The 14586-nt window shown below is 36.0% G+C and overlaps 1 long non-coding RNA gene across 7 annotated transcripts; it reads right to left on the bottom strand.

Annotated features, from left to right (window-relative positions):
* Positions 1-7502: 7502 nt before the first annotated feature.
* Positions 7503-13667, bottom strand: LOC110730681. 7 transcript variants are annotated; one of them, XR_002513129.1, is made up of 8 exons: positions 13237-13662; positions 12434-12495; positions 11320-11421; positions 10786-10941; positions 10506-10688; positions 9359-9456; positions 8340-8480; positions 7503-7732 (listed from the first exon to the last, which is right to left on the bottom strand). It is a non-coding gene; the product is annotated as an uncharacterized LOC110730681 (long non-coding RNA). The 7 variants fall into 7 exon arrangements; XR_002513126.1 differs by having other exon boundaries at positions 9346-9456; positions 10786-11421; positions 13237-13667; XR_002513130.1 differs by having other exon boundaries at positions 8340-8472; positions 10786-11421; positions 13237-13667.
* Between the last annotated feature and the right edge of the window lie 919 nt (positions 13668-14586).

Genomic DNA, 14586 nt, shown 5'->3' with positions numbered 1-14586 from the left:
CACGAAAAACTGTACCGTGTCACGGTACAAGCTGCCGTGACGCGGTGGTGTTTTTTTTTTTTTTTTGCTGGAATTCCACCGTGCCACGGTGGAAATTGCTGTGACAAGGTGAGCTTTCCCGTGCCACGGTAAACTTTCCCGTGCCACGGTGAATGCTGACGTGGCACGGGATTTTTTTTTTTTGAAAATCCACCGTGCCACGGTGGAAATTGTCGTGACACGGTGAATTTTTCCGTGCCACGGTGGATGCTGATGTGGCACGGGAATTTTTTTTTTTTGGTGCTGGAAATCCACCGTGGCACGGTGGAAATTTGCCGTGACACGGTAGATCTTCTCGTGGCGCGGCAAACTCCCTTTTTTTTTTTTTTTTTTTGCTGGTCCACCGTGCCACGGTGGAAATTTGCCGTGACACGGTAGACCTTCCCATGGCGCGGCAAACTTTTTTTTGCACTGATTACTAAATGAGTACGGTCCATTGGCAATCGTCAGTCATAAAATAATCCACCATAGACAAAGAAAGATCGTTAAGGTTAGGATCAAAACGACCAAGCATAAAACACGTAGGCACAATGACGCAAAGAATAGTTCGCAACCTAAGGTCAAGTTCTATGTTCGACTATGGTCAGGTTTATTTGGTGTCAATAGGGTACCATGGTTAAGAGTTTGGACACATTAGCAAGGCAGCCTCCCTTGAGGGTGTATGCCAACGGGCGGCTCCGCGAGTTCGTGATGAAATCGAACTCGACTCCATGGTTTGGGTGGATTTAATAACTCGGATGAACCCTTATTGCCATGAGCGTTTTTGGGTTGATAGAGCTTAAATCCCCCGGGGCTAAGACGCATGTAGAACACACACGTTTTTTCAGAAAAATCGAAGGAAATTGACTGTGAGAAGATAAAACAAGCCACCGGACTGATTTTAGGACTGCCGTGACGCGACAGAGATTCCCGTGCCACGGTACTGCACACCGTCAGAGGTGCACTGTACCGTGCCGCGGCAGATTCTGCCGTGGCACGACAGTCATAAAATCTGACTGGTACCCTGTTTTTCCTTCGTACGCAATCAAGTTATTCAATTTCTCCTACGGGACAGACCTAAATGCGACGTTAAAACGTCTATGCATATGCAAAAATGCCAAATTAACCACAGGAATATTTTTCAAGAATCTTTCAAGTCTCATCCACTCATCTTAATTAAATACCGATCACTCAAATCGATAAATAACCAAGAATCCTCCCCAGTGGAGTCGCCAAATTGTAGGCGTCGCTCGAAAGCGCCTACGTAAAAGCATGTGGTGAATATGCTTGGCACTCATAAGAAGTGGGAATTGACATAATACGATTAGGGACAAATAAAGTAGGGAGCCGCCAATAAGTTTTTAAGGAACTTGTAAACCGTTCACGGATCATAAAAAGGCAACCACGATAAGGGACAACGATAGGCAACAACGATTGACCCGTGAAGGTTACACCCCATTCATAATCCATGAGATTACTAACTCCATATGGTTCGGAACCACGAAAGGAGGATCGGGGATGATGGTACAAAGTGAGTCATGGAGTCACATTCGCCCGTATTGGCCTCTACTCGATTCTTATAGTGAAAAGTGATTCCTGTGATCTCAAAGGCATGCAAACAAAATATTCAATTTGCTCCAAACTATTATTTAGCTAAATTGGTTGAATATTAATGCAACACATAATTCTAAAATATTGTGATCACTTGATTAAACAACAAGATTAAAAAGGAACCTAAACCGGTTGTCCAAATTATCTTATTAGGCTTGATTTTCAATTACATATTCCCTTTAAACATGCAATGTGGTGATCATAAAAATAATAGAATAAACTTCAATGCTTGAAGCAATTTAACAATAATTCTAACGATACAAAATTGTTAGAAAAATAATAGAAATAAAAGGAACATAATTCTTACTTTGATTCTGTTTGATTGCAACTACAAAATAATAAACGAATTAGTAACTTCAAGGAAATAATAATAATTAAATTAAATTAAATTAAATAGAATTGATTTGGGGCCAAACCCTAAAACAGTTCTACCTTTCACGCCTTGGCTTAAGGACATAACCACGAGTAAAGTATGGACTCCTGGGAGTGCTTAAAGAAGGAATTTTGAAAGAAGAAGGGTAGGCTAGTGTTTAGGCTAGAGCATAGAAGAGAGAAAAATGGAGAATTAATTGATGCCCCGTACATCAGAAATGAGGGGGTATTTATGGAAAAAATGTGCTGAGGGAACACACGGAACCCTAAAATGATAAAAACCCTAAAAAAGTATACCGTGACACGGCAAAGTGTACCGTGACACGGGAAATCCCATCGTCATACGGGAAACATTCCCGTGACACGGTGTACTTTTGTGTGACGCGAAAAATATATGCTGAACGGGAAAGAAAACGGGTTAAGGTTTACGCGGAAAGGACACGGAAACCCCCGTGTCACGGCAGGTGTCCCGTGTCACAGGTAACCCCACTGTCAGACGGGAAAGTTTCCCGTGACACGGTGGACTGTTGCCGTGACACGGGAGTTTTCAGTCCGCTTTTCCGTCTAATTTCATTTTTAACCCTAATTTCGTTCAGCATTTTAAATGCCGATTGATAATTTCGGGCCTTTTTCTGATTTATTTTTATTTGGGCCAAAATAATAATTAAGTAAATAAAAATAAATAAAAAGTTTGGGCCAAAATAAATAATAATAATAATAATAAAAAAGTAAAATAAGTTTGGGCTGAAATTAAAACTATGCTTTGACCAAACATCAAGACTGACCCATGGACTATTCAAAAATTGAATTAAATATGATTTTTTTAAGCACTCTTGGGATTAAATACTGAACCCGACCAATAGTGGCGGTGAAAGGTTGTTCATCATCGGGTTTGGTTTTGGGGAGACATTTTTAGGTGTCTACAGATACTATATTTTTTTCCTCTTATTATATAGTTTGGGACATGGAGTGCTCTGGATTGGATTCCGGCTAAAAAGACTAAATACAACCCAAAGCATAGTCCCTTACGTTATTAGAAAATATATGGTCATAAGTTAAGAGTGAGTTAACATTAAAAACTGATATTCTTTTGTACACTTTGCACTTTTATCGAGGAAACCAATTGGTTTTTCTAGCCATACATGTAGCTACGTCGTTTTGGAGACATTATAAAAGGAATACTGCGCACCATTTCAACTTCTTCTCCTATTCACATGTGACATAATTTTACATCAAGGAAAAGATAGTTCTTGGATTATATTGTAGCTTGAGGATGGAAGATTAAGAGAATTGAATTCGAGTACAGAGGTATGTATTCTACGGAATAGTGAATTTTGTTTGATTTTACATAATTAAGTTGGCTGAAAATTTCAAAAATGATTGTGCTCGATCATGTGTTAGGTTTTTGTGAACAAGAATAAACAACATACGGTATCAAGTGCAACAACAGTCATTAAGTTGTCAAGGGGACTTGTTTGAGAAAGAAAAGACACCAACAATCATCAACTAAATAGCCATCTTTGTCCTAGCCTGACCCCACTACAATTGCATCAACATCAAATATTCAAAGCCACCAAGAACTTCAAAGAGGGCTAAGCTAAAAAGGGTGTTTCAACATCACAATCTGCTTAGTTTTATAGATTTAATTAAATTTGATATTACATATTTGACATAGTTTATATTGTTGAAGCTTTTGAATAGTTTCTTATGTGGATTATTTGTGTTTTGCATTATTGCATTGTAATTGTTTGTATTATTTTTGGACAAGTTTGAATTTTTTATGCTAGGGTTTTTTTTGGAGAAACTAACAGTTATGTTATAAACAAGAATTAGTTGCAATTTATATCATAAATTAAAATCACTAATTCTTTTTTCTTCATACTTAAATCATTGCATAGATTCACATAATTACATAGTGCATCAGTTTACATTACATTGCACATATCTCTTTGAAACCACAAATAACATAATAAAGTACAGAATCAGGGACATTTTTAGCACAACAATTTTGATATAAATCACCTGATTTCATATAGTTTTTCCTTTCACGACACTAATAGGACTTTATTCCACTTCCAATTCATCCGTTGATTAAATCTTTCTCCTCCTGCAATGCAAAAAAAAATTGCAAGCTTGCACTTGTAGAGTAACCCTCGTGGGTTCTTTGTGGTTTCTGAAATCTTGAATGAAGCCACCTTGGGGGAGAACACAACTGCAAGAAACAAATTTCACTCAAGTAATATTGTCAGCCATGGTGATAGCCCCGCATCAAACAAGAAGAATAAGAGTTAGCATGACAGAATTCAAAGAAAATGAGAATAGAGAAGGAGAAAGAATAGAATAAGAAATAGGAGGTTTAGGGTTTATATAAAGGGGTAATTTAATTGATTTAGGAGGGACATGAGTAGCAAATATTTGGAGGGAAAGGATTTTTATAAGGGTATTTAATTTTATTATTAGTATGTAAACTATGATAGTCATAATTAAGATTTAATGTCATTAATGTCACCGATTGCTTAATATTACTAATTGATGATTACCGTTGATAATCCAAATTTTTACAATATACCAAAGAGAAAAAAGAAAGTACAATGTTACCAGAGATAATTCCCAATAATAAAAGTAGGCTTTATAGGGGTGGTAAAGTTCAAATTAACATTTAATTTATAGCATATGGAACATTGCGGGGTATTACAGGTGGTAGTGGTGGTGTTGTGGTAAGTTGGTGGTAATGGTGGATCAGTTGTGGTGGGTGACAATAGTGTAGTGTATTAGTGGCTAAGGAAAGAGAATATGAATACCTAAGGAGTTAGGGAATCAAGTTAGAAGATGTTTAGGGAATGGAGAGGGGAAAAAGAATGGTAAATTGTCAATACAACAATCAACCTCTCTTAATCCCCTTACGAAGTTGCCCTTTTTCTAAATTCCATGTACCAAACACCCATTTAAAGATGTGTGTTTACATAATTCAAGACCAACTTTTTTTTTTTTTGGGGGGGGGGGGGGGTCGGAGAAGGGGAGGGGAGAACATTAAGAAAAGTACATTTTGCATCAAAATACTAAATAAAGTGTGAGATATGAAAAATGGTGAAAGTTGCAAATTATCAATGCCAAGTTTGTCAGAATTATCACCTTTTGTCGATATAGAGCTATATAAGTTACATGAATTCATATTCTTTACACTTTAAATTGAGGTATATACTTAATTATTATCTGATTTAAACTTTTAATACTTTTAATATTTAGCTGATAACTCGATTATAATGCACTCTAAAGTGACATATTAGAAGTCTTTAATGACTTGATAATGAAGTGGTAATGAGTATTAACTCATAATTAAATCTATGTAGTCTAATAGTTAAGACATAATTTAACAAAATCTGGACATAATCTAATGATAAGTCAATGATTTATCATTCGTATATAAGTCAATACTTGAAATAATGTAACTTGTTTAAGACTCGACTTGATATGAAACCAAATCCACTTTAACTCAACTAAATTCATTTTCAACTTGACTAAAATTCAATTGAATCATACAGAGCCACTAATCTTCTTATTCGGCTTAAATTGACCTGCAAGCCAAGTGATCTTGTTTTAACTGACTAATCTTAGTCCATTATCCTATTATCCCTACCAATAAAGACCAAATCTAAATATGGTATGACCAATATGACTTGAACTCACTTTTAGTCCAGCTAAACTAGCTTCCAACGTGACCTGTTTTAATCCAATCATATTATGACTTGATCTGATTTGAAACCATACAATAAATAATTAGATCGAATCAATTGACCACTTTCAAAATTGAATCAATTAACAAAGTCGACCCAAACCAACCCACCAATCCACCACCCAAATTAAAGGTTTTTACTCTTTTTTTTTATTTTTTTATTTTTCAGGAAAAATTAGAAATAATAATACCAACTTTCACACATTTTGTTTCAATAATCCCAACTTTGGATTATTCTGGAATAATCTGAAACTTTGGGGGTTGTTAAAATTCATTCCCAAAACTGGATACCAGTTGAATGAGTTAAATTATTATTTTTTTGTTAAAGTGACACATGTCGCAAATTAATTGGTTAACAAATATATAAAAAAAACCCAAAATAAAAAAAAACCCACCCAGCCAAAGCCCCAACCACCCAACCAAAATAAAAAACACCCACCCAGCCAAAGCCCCAACCACCCACCTCCCTCACCGGACCGTCGTCCCTCCCCCACCACTAGAGTCGCTGCTTCGACGCTTCCCTCTAAACCACAGTCCCCCCTCCTCGAAACCCCTACGCAACCACCAATAAAACCCCTCCTCTATTTAGAAAACCTCCAATCACCACTCCGCTCCGTGCCTCCGCTTACCTCAAAACCCTAGTGGCTAGGGTTTTTGACAATGAGGAAGTGGCTATTGGGGGTTTTTGAAAGTGAGAGAGAAGGGTTTCAAGGGTGTTTTTAATGGTTGGAGGGGTTTAAAGGGAGTTTCGGTTGTGGAGGGCAGAAAAGCGATTCGGAAAAGGAAGGGATTGGGGGTAGAGGTGGGTTGCAACACCGGCACATGGGGTTTGGGGGGGGGGGGAAGCGACGCATTATCGGGGCAGGGGAATGGAAGTGTAGGCGCGGATGGCTGGCGACAAGTGGTGGTGGTGGTGGGAGTTACGGTGGTAGAGGTTACAGTTTTTTTTGGGTATTTTTATTTATCGATTTTTCTTTTTTAGACCAACTACAGTTTAACACGTGGCACATACATAACATGTTGTAACAGGTCATTGACTTTTGTTGACCGATTTAGGAGTAAAGTATAAGATTTGTCCTTTATGTTTGGGGTTTGTTTGGATTTAGTCCCTATAGTTTCAAATGGTTGAATTTAGTCCCTCAACCACCACTAAGGGTGGTCCAATTGCTGAGTGGACCAAAGTTGTAACACCCCAATAATTCTCTCTTTAAACCTGTGAGGACCCTGAACAATATTCAAGATAATTACTGGCGTGCTACCGCCACGTTTGTTCAAACGTTAAGGCTTTTTCAGAAAATAGCAGCGGAAAAACTAAATCAATTATTTATAAGTTTCAAAAACCAAATACTAAAACCAAACTACATCTTACAACTTGGAACCATTAAGGCCCTTATTCAAAACTCAAACCAATAGAAATAGTACAAAAGCAAAGTTGAGTTTAAATAACTTCAAAAGTAACAATAAAAATAAGAAAAGTAATCAACTCTCCACTCAAGACCACCGGTTCAAAACCCCCCTATGCCACCGGTTTTGAACCGTTGGGCATTTGGGGGGTGGCAATACTCCTCTAAAAAGCCACTGGTTCAAAACCGGTGGCAAAAACAAGTATTGCCACCGGTTAACCGGTGGCAAAAACCATTCCCGGGTTTTTTTAAAGGGGTTATTGGCACCGGTTCCTATTCAAAACCGGTGGCAATAATGGCTAAATTTTTTTTTTTTTTTTTTTTTGCATTTTTTTCACTTAAATTGATAAATAAACACTAACATATATATAAACTTACATATTTTCATAAAAAAATGCTGTAATATTACAATTTTTGTCTAAAAAATTAAAATAAATTACAAGGTTACAAACATATGCAGCTACACAGTAGCAGAAGTGCAGAACAACAGCACATAAGGAGCAGAACAACAGCACATAAGGAGCAGAACACCAGCACAGAAGCAGCCCCATATCTTAGTAAAACAAATTGAACTTCTTAGATGAAATTATGGAACCTGCAAATCAAGAAAGCAATAGAAATTGAGATTAGTTAATGAAGATTATATAATTTAAAAACGCAAATCTTAACAAATAGAATAAGACAATTTTTTAATACAAGAGGATCAAAGTTCCTTGCTAGGCCACCTGTAGCAGCAGCCTCGGCAAGGAAGCAACAGCTGCAGCCTTGCTAGGCCACCTGCAGCAGCAGCCTCGGCAGGGCAGCAGCAGCTGCAGCCTTGCTAGGCCACCTGCAGCAGCAGCCTCGGCAGGGCAGTAGTAGTTGCAGCCTTGCCAGGCCACCTACATCTAATGCCACTTATAGTTCTAATATTCAATGCATCATTCACAAGAAAACAACCATAGAAAATGAAAAAAATATAAGGATGAATGCAACAAAGGGAGAACTACAAGTCCATGTCTAGTCTAGCAATGATGAATGCAACAAAGGGACCACAAGCTTGATTAGTTATGTCTAGAAATGATGCTTCATGCCATAACAAAAGCAAGTTGTCACAAAAATAGAGAAAAAAAAAAGAAAAAGTAAAAAAAAAAAAAAAAAGAAGAAGAAGAAGAGATATCTACTATACATCTAATAAATTATGATTTCACATGAACACACACCTGCTTGCATTAAAACCGGAGAGAAGATATATCTTGTCTGGTGAAATTCAACCCATAGCGTCCGATTAAGGCATGAGTGATCTCATAAAAAATAGGCTCCTTTATCTTCTCAACCGCAGTCTCCTCATTTTTCCTGTAGTTCTACAACATGTAGAGAGCAAGAAAGTGGAGCAAGGTGAAAACGCACAACTTTAAGCACACAAACCAGAAGTGATCATATTACATGATTTTAAAATGTCCACAGGCCAAGTACCATCAATATGAGTGTTATGGGAACTTTATAAGAGCAACATATTAGAATTGAAAATATACATGGTGAAAAATTTACCAGCACAGGAAAAACATACATGCATTCCATAGAGAACCTTGTGAGACAACCCAACCTCAAGAAACAAACAAACTTATGCAGACTATAAAACAAATAAAATATGGCTTCTATTTACAAGGATTGCATATTTAGTATAAGAGATGGAAGCAAACATCCAAATTACAGGACATATAAGAAATGGAAGCAGACAAGAGAGTAATAGCCAAGTAATACAATGAGAAAAGAGCAAGAATAGAAATATGTTGTAGGCAAGAGATTAATCTACAGATTCTACACAACTGATAATTAACCAAATAAGCAAGGATATCATAATGCTAGGCAAGTAATGAAGGTTAAACAAAACATATCAGGAAAGACAAGACACAATAATTATCCTCCAAGTCTAGATTCTCCAGATGCACTCATTCCAATGATAGGTAGTTTCTTGTTCAATTACAGTATCTGATGTAACAAGAGAATCCACAGAGCAATTTATAATTATTTTTCTCTACATTGTAAATTTCAACTAGAATTAAAGTGTCAATAGTAACTGGAATTTTGTGTTTTGCTTTCCTTACAGTCAACCCAATCCACTGTAAGTAGTCATATAGTCAAAGAGTCAAATATATATGGGTAATGCCCCACGCCAACATCAAGGTAAGTACAAATACCTAACAAATAAAGCAATCAATTTAATACCTCAAATACTTACACATGTATCCTCAAAAGTGGAAAATGGCAGAGCATATTCTACAGCCCTTGGTACCATGTCGAGCTTTGGTTTAGCCCCCAAAGCAAGAACCAACCTGGCTGTCCAAGCAAACAAACAAGTAATCAGCCTGAGCAATAGCAATTTTGGGGTAATAATGCAAAAGAGATGGCATAGTCCCTCAAAAATATTAGCAAACTAGCTCCAATTATAATCTTATAAAATTTCTCAACCTAATATGAGCTGGTGGTCACCCATCTTTGGGGTGAACAACATTGATAACAACCACGATGTTAGATAGCAAATTTCATTAATAAAGCTACAAAAAAAAATTCCAGTAAATTAACACCATGTTCAAGCTCAAATGATCATGCAATTATCAATTCTCTCCAAAGAGAAGGGCTAACTTCATGTCCAAGAGCTCAACTGTGAATAAGATGCAATGACAATGAAAAGGCTCGAGGAAAGCAGGGAAATTAACTTCATGAGAAGGGCTAAATTCATGTCTTTAACATGCTTAAATGTAGCAGCCCCTAGTAAGATTACAACAGCATATTGCATAACAAAATTGCTTACAACCAACCTAAAATTCATAATCAACCTTAACCCATTAACATACACATTAAAAACATAATAGGTCATGATAGGCACAAGATTAGGCATAAAAATTATGAAATAAATCAGTTAAAACCACTCAATTCACACAGTTCACTAATTAACCTGACAGCAACACTTTTGCTTAGGTTGAGGCTCATAATCATATCGAAACTTATCCAAAACATGATATTTTAACTTAGAGATATATCTAACATGATGCTATACCATATTAGGCACAGAAACAAACTAAATCAAGACCAAATGAGGCTGTAAACCCACTGAACAACTACAGCAATTAGAGCAGCAAATTTGTGAACATTAGAGTACAATTAATACTTGAAAACAACCACAAAACGCAACAATAATTAATGGTACCAAAGCTATATATATATATATATATATATATATATATATATATATATATATATATATATATATATATATATATATATATATATACTACTTCTAGGCATGATTATACAGCATAACAACCAGAAAAAAAAAAGTAAATAATTAAATAAAATCAGTGTAATTGGTAGAAAAAGGAGCTTACAGTGTTAATTAGATCAATGATAACAGAGAGCTCTTGATGAGCCAATCTCAAATTCTCAATCACCTCTTGCAATGTGGAGGGCGCTGATGATTCCTTCGTCTTCTTCTGCTTCTTCGCATCTCTCTCCAACGCCCAAGCGAAGTCTGAATCAAGTTCACCGATTTCTCTTCGTATTCGATGTCGCTGAAAATATTCCATAATTTAAAATCAAAATCAACAAAAATTACAGAAAAATTAGGTCAAATTAAGCTATTGTAAAGATGGAGGAGAGATAATGTACGATGAGAAGCGATCGGCGCTGAATTCTTCGATGATTTCGAGGCGTTTGATAGGGAGTTTGTCAAGAGAGATTTCCATGTCGCCTCCGTCCGCCATTGTTGAGCTTTCGCCGGAGTTTTATGTTTTTAGGGGAGATTTTCGATTTTGCAACTGAGCCCTAATGAGAGAACGAGAGAGAAGCAGATGAGAGATAGATGAGAGAAGGGCGGCGGCGATGATGGTTGTTGATAATGAGAGAGAAGCAGAGAGATCTAGCTAGTTGAGGAGAGAGAAGCAGAGGAGAAAGAAGAGAGAGAGAGAAGAGAGGAGGAGGAGGGAGGCGATGCATGATAGGCTAGGGTTTTGGCCTATTCATATGAGCGCGGTTTTTTTTTTTTTAACAAAGTCACCGGTTCAAAACCGGTGGGATTAATATTTTCCCACCGGTTCGTTTTGAACCGGTGGCAATACTCTTCCCTCAAAATCGCCCCCATTTTTCCCCTTTTCTTCCCCACTGGTTTTCTAAAACCGGTGGCCATGGCTCGGTGCCAATTACCATTTTTCTACTAGTGCCACCATCTAGAAACGGATGTTGCATGTGTAAGAACCTGTGGTTAATCTGCTCCCCAATAGTACAAGTGTAAAAATTGGATCGTCACTGGGTCATTGAAAGGCGAAGGCCATGACCAAAGAAAGACACACAAATCACGTAATCAGCAAAGCTGAGTACATACAAGCTGCAAAACATAAAAGAAATCCCTAACATGCTACTAATAATCAATCATCACGCATCATTAGTTTATAGACTCGACACATGACTCAACTATTTATATTACTAAGACTCCATTAATTAATAATAGGTAAATCATTATATTTATTCATTGGATTACACAATAGACAAGGTTGTCCAACCCATGCTCCATTTGGAACATCAATAAAAGAAAAACCCCATGCCTCCTTTCGAAAACATCAATAAACATCCAACGACCACGGGCGCGATTCCGTGACAGTAGTTAGTATGAGATCTCACCTAACTCTTAATTTTAAAAAAAATATTTTAAATAGGAGACTCGTAGATCAGACGGCCTCGAGAAAAGTGAACGACTAATACCCCGTGTACCCTAACCCCTGATTGTCATTACTCCAGATGTGCACCAATCCAGAGTTTTATTGCTCATCCATCTTGCACTTTACGTGATTTACAGGTTTAGACTTAGTGATGACTCATATGCATAACAATACAAACATTCCGATAACAATTCAATCAAGTAAGACAAGTTTCCAATTTCAATTCTTGATTTATTAGTGACAAACAACATTTATTATTTAATCCTTTAACTACCTCGGTGTATAAACACCTTGAGTGCATAAGGCACCCCACAAACTTAACTTCGTCATATAAGACTTAAATTTTTCCTTTACTCATCCTGTTTGCATAATCACGAATGAGTAATAAATTAATCATTACACCAATCACATACCTTTGCCTCTAAGCGCACCTTGCATAATTAGAGCACAAATAATACTTGCAATGTAAAATAGTGCACATTATATGAAATTCACAATGTATAACCAAACAATTTAACCCAGTCATCCCTATACATGATACTAAGTTCTCAATCCGTCCTTAAACGTGCACCTAAAAGCAAGGTTTCGTAACTTGTATGTACCTTGTGTAAACAATTCGGTTGGCCACTTTAGAACTAGAAGTCACCTTCTACAAAGTCCTCTCCTAAACCAAACAATGAGAAATAAATCAATACCCAAGCAAATAAATTTACAGCAATAATAAACTACTTTAAAACCTCTTAAATCATCAAAATAGAGCTTTTAAATTGTTCCCCTTAGTTAATAATAATAATATAACATCCCAACTATAAGTTTATATGTTAAAATCATGAAAATATAGCGTATAATATAAAATTACAGCAAGTTTAACTTACTAACATATGCTGAAAATTTGTTTTATTAATAGTTTTTGCAATTCAAATAATCTATACTTATCATATTGCATAAATAGTTGTTTAAAACATATAGAAGCATTCTAAAACTTTATTTTTGGCTCAAAACTAATAAAAATCAGATTATCTAAAAAATAATTTAAATTATAAATTTCAAACTTTTGAAGATCTACATTCATAATTCAATAGTTAGAATAGTATATTACACATTAAAACCTTAAAACCCTTCAAATAAACAACATAAAACTCAAATTTCACAAAATATATAATTTATCAAGCCCTAAAACATGAAAAATCAAGGTTTAAACCCTAAATTATACAACATATATAGTCTGAAATTTTATATAATAAATTAAAATGCTAAAACTCATAAATTTATAATATTTTATAACTTATATATAAAATCAAACCATAATAACAATAATTTAGAATTGAAATCAAATAAAAATTGAAGCTTTAAATAAAAAAACAAAACAAAAGAAGTGAGGAAAAAGGGAGGAAGAGGGGCGAACTGTAGGGCTGCTGTACGGTGGTTCGTTTGGGTGGTCGGAGGTGCGGCTGGGCGGCGGTGGTGGTGCGTCTGGAGCAGCGGCATCAACTTGAGTTTTTTTTTTTTTTTTTTTTTTTTTTTTTTTTTTGTATTGAGTCGTGAAACAGGGAGGAGGAAAAGATTTGAGGGTTTTTTTTTTCTTTTGTTTCACGTGAAAGAGAGAAGAAGAATAGGTGAGGGTTTTATTTTATTTGGGTTTTAGTTCTCTAACTTTATTAGGATTAGGATTTGGGTAATTTGGGTTTGGATAGGAATTAAGTATTTGGGCCACTAAGTTAAGAAAGGCTTATAATTTAAATAAGAACTTAGTTGTTTTAACTTACTAATAAAGAAAATTTTATTACTTTTACATTAAATAATTCATACTTATAAAACTGAAATTAAAATATTTGTATAAATAATAAATAATTATATTAGAAAAATATGGGGGATTACAATCTACCTCTCTTAAAAGAAGTTTCGCCCTTGAAACTTAACCCAAAAATCATAATTTCTCCAAAACTGTTCAAACTTTTATGTTTTGTATTGCTGTAAATTGCTTGATCCTTTACATGCATATTCAACAAACTGAACTTTGTACTCAATGAACTCATACTTGGCCAGAGTTTACATACTTTTATTGTATGTAAACGCAATAGTAATGCATAATAATAATCAAAAGCATGCAAAATCAAACAATAAATGGTATAGTTGAGGTAAAAGCGCGAAATTACAACGCATTCTACCCCCCTCAAAAGAAAAGAGTTACGCCCTCGTAACTCACCTCGTCAAATAACTCGGGATACTTGTTCCTCATCTCTTCCTTGGCCTCCCAAGTAGCCTCTTCGTACTTCTGGTTCGACCAAAGGACTTTCGCTATTTTCACATCTTTGGTTCTAGTGCTACGCACCTTGTGATCTATTATCTTGACTGGTCTTTCTTCATAATTTAGAGACTCATCTAGTTGAATAGTGTTAATTCGGATGATATACTACAAGAGGGGGGGTGAATTGTAGTATGTTCCTAGTGCCTACTTTTCGCGGAATATAAAACTGATTGCTGTTAGGAACTTAGACAATGCAAAGCGGATTTTACGAGGAAACCATCCAGGGCCCAACTGGAAGTAAAACCTCGACCCTACCTTAGGGATTTCAAGCCAAACCAATTCACTATAATAGGGCAAACACCAAGTTACAAACCTATTAAGTGACAGACCTTTACTCACAAGTTCCTGACTAAACTTGCTACACGATAAGACCCTATCTTACCCAATCTAAGTCCCAAACTTAGATTCACTCAGCACTCCCAAAGTGCCTACACTCGGCCTCTCACT

The sequence above is a fragment of the Chenopodium quinoa genome, unplaced genomic scaffold (genome assembly GCF_001683475.1).
Source record: "Chenopodium quinoa cultivar QQ74 unplaced genomic scaffold, ASM168347v1, whole genome shotgun sequence".
Taxonomy (NCBI): Eukaryota; Viridiplantae; Streptophyta; class Magnoliopsida; order Caryophyllales; family Amaranthaceae; genus Chenopodium; species Chenopodium quinoa.
This window is presented reverse-complemented; position numbering and strand designations above follow the sequence as displayed.